This window comes from Phoca vitulina, unplaced genomic scaffold (assembly GCF_004348235.1).
Source record: "Phoca vitulina isolate PV1807 unplaced genomic scaffold, GSC_HSeal_1.0 scaffold8, whole genome shotgun sequence".
In the NCBI taxonomy this organism is placed as follows: Eukaryota; Metazoa; Chordata; class Mammalia; order Carnivora; family Phocidae; genus Phoca; species Phoca vitulina.
Genome location: NW_022589711.1, coordinates 69,074,436 through 69,081,016, shown reverse-complemented (window position 1 = coordinate 69,081,016; position 6,581 = coordinate 69,074,436). Strand labels below are relative to the sequence as shown.

The window sequence follows — 6,581 nt, the reverse complement described above, 5'->3', positions numbered from 1 at the left end:
TCAAAATGGCAAGAACCACACCTGGAATAGATAGAACAAACCTGAAGGAAGAATGTACATCATCTGGATGTGGTAAGCTCTAAGGAACCAGAATTGCCTTTGGACCTGACTTTAGCTTGTTGTGTACTGGCAACAGGAGGAGAAGGTTTCCTATTGTGTACAGCTGGATCATGTTCATGGCAACTTTGGATGCAGACAAGAGTCAAATGTCTGACCTGTGTTTTGAAGGTGGCTGCCCTCCCATTCCTCTCTTTCTCATAGACTCTACTCCCATCCACAGCTCCTGCCAAATGGGCATACCATACAGTTATCCCAGGCCACAAATGATTGCATCCAATCAAAATCATTGGCTGGCTAGCCACTAACCAGACTCCTTCTCTCAAAAATGGGCACTAAGGCCTAGCTACTCAAAGAGTGGTCTTCGAACCAGCAGCATCAAGCTATCACCTGGGCTTCTCTGGACCCACCTAGACCTACTGAGTTAGAATCTGCATCCTAACAAGATCCCCAGGTGATTCACATGCAGACTGATATTTGGAAGCTCTGGTTAAAGAGACATAAAGATTTTAGAGACTCAGGAGTGGATACCTCAACCCTATCCAGAATTGGTGGTCATTATTTAAAAGTGAGAGAGTGAGAGAGAGCACGAGTGGGGGAGGGGAGGAGCAGAGGGAGAAGCAGACCCCCTGCTGAGCAGGGAGCCAGACGTAGGGCTCCATCACAGGACCCCGGGATCATGACCTGAGGTGAAGGCAGACACTTAACTGACTGAGCCACCCAGGCACCCCAGTGGTCAGTTTTGATCAGACAAAATTATGATGGATTCTTAAAGAAATTAAGAAAGCCTCTCTGCTGAGAGCGGGTGGCTATTTGGGAAAATAAGAAGAAAGAAGTAGATATTAGACACATGGAGAAACAGAGAAAGTAGCTGAGTTCTTGAATTTTCTATATTAGGCTCCCTGACAGCAGGCTTTCTTTCATTTTTTGATCTTGGATGTCCAGGAGATTTCTGGTTGTATCATTTACAATAAACTTCTCTTTTTACTTTATCTAGCTTGAATGAGTGTCTGTTTCTGGCAACAGATAACTTGCAAAGAGATAAACAAAATCGCAACTAAAAAAAAATTAAAACAGATATTTGGAGTCATTTATAGGTTATATTGTATAGGGTATAATTTATGAATAAATTACCTTTAAAATATTTTAAAATAATGATCATTATAAAAATTCCAAAGTTTCAGAGAGAAGCAAAATAGAAAAAAGATCTTTCTTCCCCTAAGAGCCTTCTTTCTATTCCCTAGAGGTAAACAGCAGTGTCTCGTATAACCTTTAATAATTTTTTTGATGTACCTATAACCACCCCTGTTTTTACCCTTGGCACCGATTAAAGAAAAGAAAGCTGGCTCTCGGTCCCATATTGAACTCTAGTTGGAAGAGGCAAGTCCAATCCCAAAGTGGAGGACCATGATCCAAAGGAATGAGAGCAGTTGAGATAACTGTTTATGGGTGGTTTGAGCTTTGAAACTACAGATGATAGTTCAAGAAAGCATTTTGAAAAATGACGCATACTTACAGATGGTGCAATGATGACAGACCCTTCCTCCAAAAAACTGTTCCAGGGGTTTTGGTTTTGTGATTTACTCTTGTGTTGAAGAGGTAGATGTAACAATGTGTGTCAGACCACACAGGGTTGGTGGGCGTGTAGTGGAACCAAAGAGAGCTGTTTCTAGAGAGGATTCTGTAAAGCCTGGTGCCCATCTCACAGTGAAGAACATTTTTGTCGGTGGTATTAAAGAAGATACAGAAGAATATAATTTGAGAGACTACTTTGAAAAGTATGGCACAATTGAAACCATAGAAGTTATGGAAGACAGGCAGAGGGAAAAAAAGAGAGGATTTACTTTTCTAACTTTTTTTTAAAAGATTTTATTTATTTGACAGAGAGAGAGAGCATGAGCAGGGGGAGGGGCAGAGGGAGAGGGAGAAGTAGACTCCCCGCTGAGCAGGGAGCCTGATGTGGGACCCGATCCCACGGCCCTGGGATCATGACCTGAGCTGAAGACAGACGCTTAATTGACTGAGCCACCCAGGTGTCCTTTTTTGTAACTTTTGATGATCATGATACAGTTGATACAACTGTTGTTCAGAAACACCACACTATTAATGGGCATAACTGTGAAGTGGAAAAGGCCCTTTCTGAAGAAGAAATGCTGTCTGCTGGATCACAAAGACGTGGTGGATCGGGCAACTTGATGGGTCTTGCAGGAAACTCCAGGGGAAGGGGGGCTCTGGTGGAGGTGGTGGCAGCAGAGGTGGATATGCAGGCGGTGAGGGTGGATATAAGGGATTTGGAGGTGATGGTGGCAACTGTGGTGGTGGTCCTGGTCATAGCAGTAGAGGAGGCGATGGTGGCGGGGGCGGACCAGGCTACGGACACCAAGGAGGCGGATGCGGTGGTGGTGGTGGAGGATACGATGGTTACAATGAAGGCGGAAATTTTGGAGCTAACTATGGTGGTGGTGGGAATCATAAGGATTTTGGAAATTATAGTGGACAACAGCAGTCAAATTGTGGACCCACGAAGGGGGGGCCAGTTTTGGTGGAAGAAGCTCAGGCAGTCCCTATGGTGCTGGTTATGGATCTGGTGGTGAAGTGGTGGATACGGCAGCAGAAGGTTCTAAAAAAAACTCAGAATAAAGGGGCTACGGTTCTTAGGAGCAGAGAGAGCAAGGAGTTGTCAGGACAGCTGCAGGTTACTTTGAGACAATCATCCCAAATGCATTAAAGGAACTCTAAAAATCAGCCACAGAAGGAACGATGATCCATAGTCAGAAAAGTTACTGCAGCTTGAACAGGAACCCCTTCTTAGTCGAGGTCATAGCCGCACTTCGCAAACAGTGCAGCTATTGATTAAAGCAATGTAGTGTCAATTACATGTACATTCTTGAGGTCTTTTAGTGCTGTAGCTGTTTCTTTTTCTTTTTCTTTTTCTTTTCATCACATCTGATATATTGCCCTGTAAATTGTGGTAGTGGTACCAGAAATTAAAAATTAAGGAATTTTTAACTTTTCTGAAAGAAAGAAAGAAAGAAAGAAAGAAAGAGAAAGAAAGAAAGAAAAAGAGAAAGAAAGAGTGAGCCAGCTGATCATCTTATCAGTATGCCTGGAGAGATACATTTAAAAGTATCTAACATTTGTTTAACTTACAACTTTTAAAAATGCCCTTCTATAGCTTATTATTTATAAAATAGTCCTTGGAGGCCTGCAGTAGGGCAAACGCTGTAACTGTCATGGATTTAAAGTATGGATATACTCAGGTTTAAAATTATGTTCTCAGTTTTCATTGAGGCTCATTAAATAGTTACGTGAAAGTTCCTATTGGGTTTGCTTTAAAATATTTGAAGACATTATCCATAAGCACACATAGGAATTTTCTTTTAGAATTTAGTGCTAGGGAAAGACCGCCACCCCCGAGAAATTGGAATGCTTCATTACGTAGCAGGCTGAATCACTGACCATGGTTTTCACTTTTTGCCTCAACCGCCAGGGTACTCGGAATCAAATCAGAAATTAACGAAAGCAACTGATTTTTCTTTTTCTTTTTTTTAAAGTGTGTCCCATGCCCAATGTGGGGCTTGAACTCAGAACCCCGAGATTAGAATCAAATGCTCTACCGGCTGAGCCTGCCAAGCGCCCCAAAGCAACTGATTTTTCTAACTGGAAGATTTTTATTCTTTTCCTTGGCTATGAGCTCCTATTTCCATGTCACTATATCACTGTATATTTTGTTTAATTATAAGCTGCTCCAAGTATTTTTGTGAAATTGTTACGGGCCTGACGGAAGAACCAAGCGGCACCTGGAGATCTTGGAGGATAGGAGGTTTATTTAATGCCGGCGGGCTCAGAGGAGAGTGATCTCCAAAGGTCTGAGCCCCAAGCACAAACAAAGGGTGCGGCAGTTTATACACTTCTACTTCCGCATACTTGGCACTTCTGGCGTGTGTGCGAAGCGGGGCAGGGAGAAGGACCCGGATTGGTGTGCGCGGGAAGCAGAGCAGGGAGAAGAACCCGGAAGAGCCCTGGGGCAAGGACTGGGACTCTCTCCCGGGCTCGGTTGGCCATCTTAGGACATAGAATTTCCTTATCAGAGTAAAGAAGAAGTTTAGATAAATATAACCTTTTAAATGGTAGAACCAAGGCACAAACGAACACTTACCTATATTTGCTGAGATACTTGCTGGCAGAGCTGGAGATGGAATTGTGGTTTACTAACTGCTATTTCATGCAATTTCCTCTGTTCCATGTGAGCTGAGTAAGTGGCAAGCTTTCTCCCCTTAACCATAGAACATATTATGTTTTTAAAAGTATGGTAGTCCTGCAAATATCACTGCTGAATGTTCTTTGAATTGAAAATGTGCTTTAGCTTTTGAAGGCCACCTAGCTTGCCTTAGGTGTTGTTTTCAAAGGCAGTTTCTTCACATCTAAGGACCCACCCAATGCTGGGTGCCTGGGATTTGCCAGCAGGCACAACAAAAGATAACGGTCCTATATTTTCTGCTGAACTAAATGGTCTTTCAAAAATGCAGAACACCATTTTTCTGTCAGCTTCTTTCCAAATGGATGGCAAATACCTACCTTGAATAAAAACATGTAAGAAGAAAAGATAAACACTTTGGTGGGCCGGGAGGTGAATCATGCTTTAACAAAGATCAATATAAGTCCTTTTTCTGTTTTGTTTTGCTTTGTTTTGAGAATTCAGTCATTCTCTATCAGGTACTTAGTGAGGATTTTAAAATCTCTCTACTTTAAAAAACTACCCAACTTAATTTATTCTGTTATGAAACATAGCATGGCTTTTTATTTACCTTTGATAAATATAAAATGTTACAGAAAGCTACTGGGAAATCTTTTTTTAAAATTCCAGGTGAAAAACAACAATGTGGAGGATGGTTAATGCCATCTACTTTCATGAGTGTCCTCTGCTGGCAGTTGCCTTGAATTTAAAAATATTCTATGGTAGGCTTCAGGATTTCATTTGTTGACCAAGTAAGTTTTGTTTGTTTGTTTGTTTGTTTGTTTTAACAATTAGGCCTGTACATCTTTATTTTATTTTATTTTATTTTATTTTATTTTATTTTATTTTATTTTATTTGTTTGACAGAGAGAGAGAGCACACAAGCAGGGGGAGCATCAGAGGGAGAGGGAGAAGCAGACTCCCCACTGAGCAAGGAGTCCTCCGGGGACGCGATCCTAGGACCGCGGGCAGAAGGCAGATGCTTAACCGACTGAACTACCCAGGTGCCACGACCAAGTAAGTTTTTAATGCGTTATTAAAAAGAAAAAAAAAAATCAGAAAAACAAAAACAAAACAGATTTTGTCTGAAGGATATAAATAAGCAAATATATTAAATATAACAGTATCAGGCATAATTTTATGTTAGGAAGAGAACACTGTTTTACTTTGTAAAGCATAAGAACATTTGTTCAGCAAAGATTTCTTGAGTGGTATTCTGTGAGAGGGACTGTGTCAGCCATTGGGGTGACGAAGGTAATGCTGGCATGACCCCACATCAAGGATCCCACAGTCCTGTGAGGGAGTCAGGACTGCTAACAACTACCACGTGCTGTGGGTTGAGTGCAATGTGAGACTGATGAAGGATATTGGAAGGCAGCTTCCCCCACCCCCCAAGAGGAAACAACCTTTGAAAGGATTTTGCCCCATCCGGGAAGGAGCCCTCCACCCTTTCCCACGTGATAGATAAATGACAACAACCTAATTGGATGAGAGGTGCAGGGAGGGTTAATCAGATTATAACAGCCTGTCAACAAGCCCGTAAAACCCCCTAGACTTACAAACTCTGGTGGCAACCCCTTTGGGTTCCCTCCCTCCTCCGGAGCTTGGTACTGTCATTGTGCTATCACGCAATAAACTTTGCTTTGCTGCCCACCACTCTGTCTGGTCTACCACTTTATTCTTCGAAGCCGTGTGACCCAGAACCGCAGGCATTCAGCGAGGGAGAAAAAAAATCCTGCAACAAAACCAAGGAGGAGGGATGCCTGAATCATCCCGTGGAGGGAGGAGTTAGGAGAGGTACTCTGGAGGAGGCTGGGAAAGGAAGATGAGGAAAGGACAAAGGGAAGAGAACACATGGCAGGTATTTCGAACCATGATAATAAGTTCAGCATTGGCGGGCTATAGCTTAGCACAACATACAGGGCTTGCCAGGAGATGAAGTTGTACAACAGCGGAACTCCAATGTTCTGGTCTCAGGACTTTACATTCTTAGAAATTATTGAGGACCCAAGGAGCTTTTGTTCCTATGGGCTTTATTTATTGATGTTTACCATATTAGGAATTGAAACAGAAATTTTAAACATAGTTATTAATGTATTTAATTACATGTTAAGTTTAAAGTATATTTTATGGAAAACGAAACGCTAAATTTTCCCAATACAAATGAGTGAGGAGTGTGGCATTGTTTTACATCTTTGTAAAAACCCTTTTCGTGTCTGGTTTAATAGGAGCAAGCTGGATTTTCATATCTGCCTCAGCATCCCACCTGTTGAAACACTACATGTCT

General features: G+C 42.0%; 1 pseudogene; it reads left to right on the top strand.

The window, feature by feature from the left end:
- The first annotated feature begins 1,502 nt into the window (after nt 1-1,502).
- Nucleotides 1,503-2,697, top strand: LOC116634123 (annotated as a pseudogene).
- Nucleotides 2,698-6,581: the final 3,884 nt, after the last annotated feature.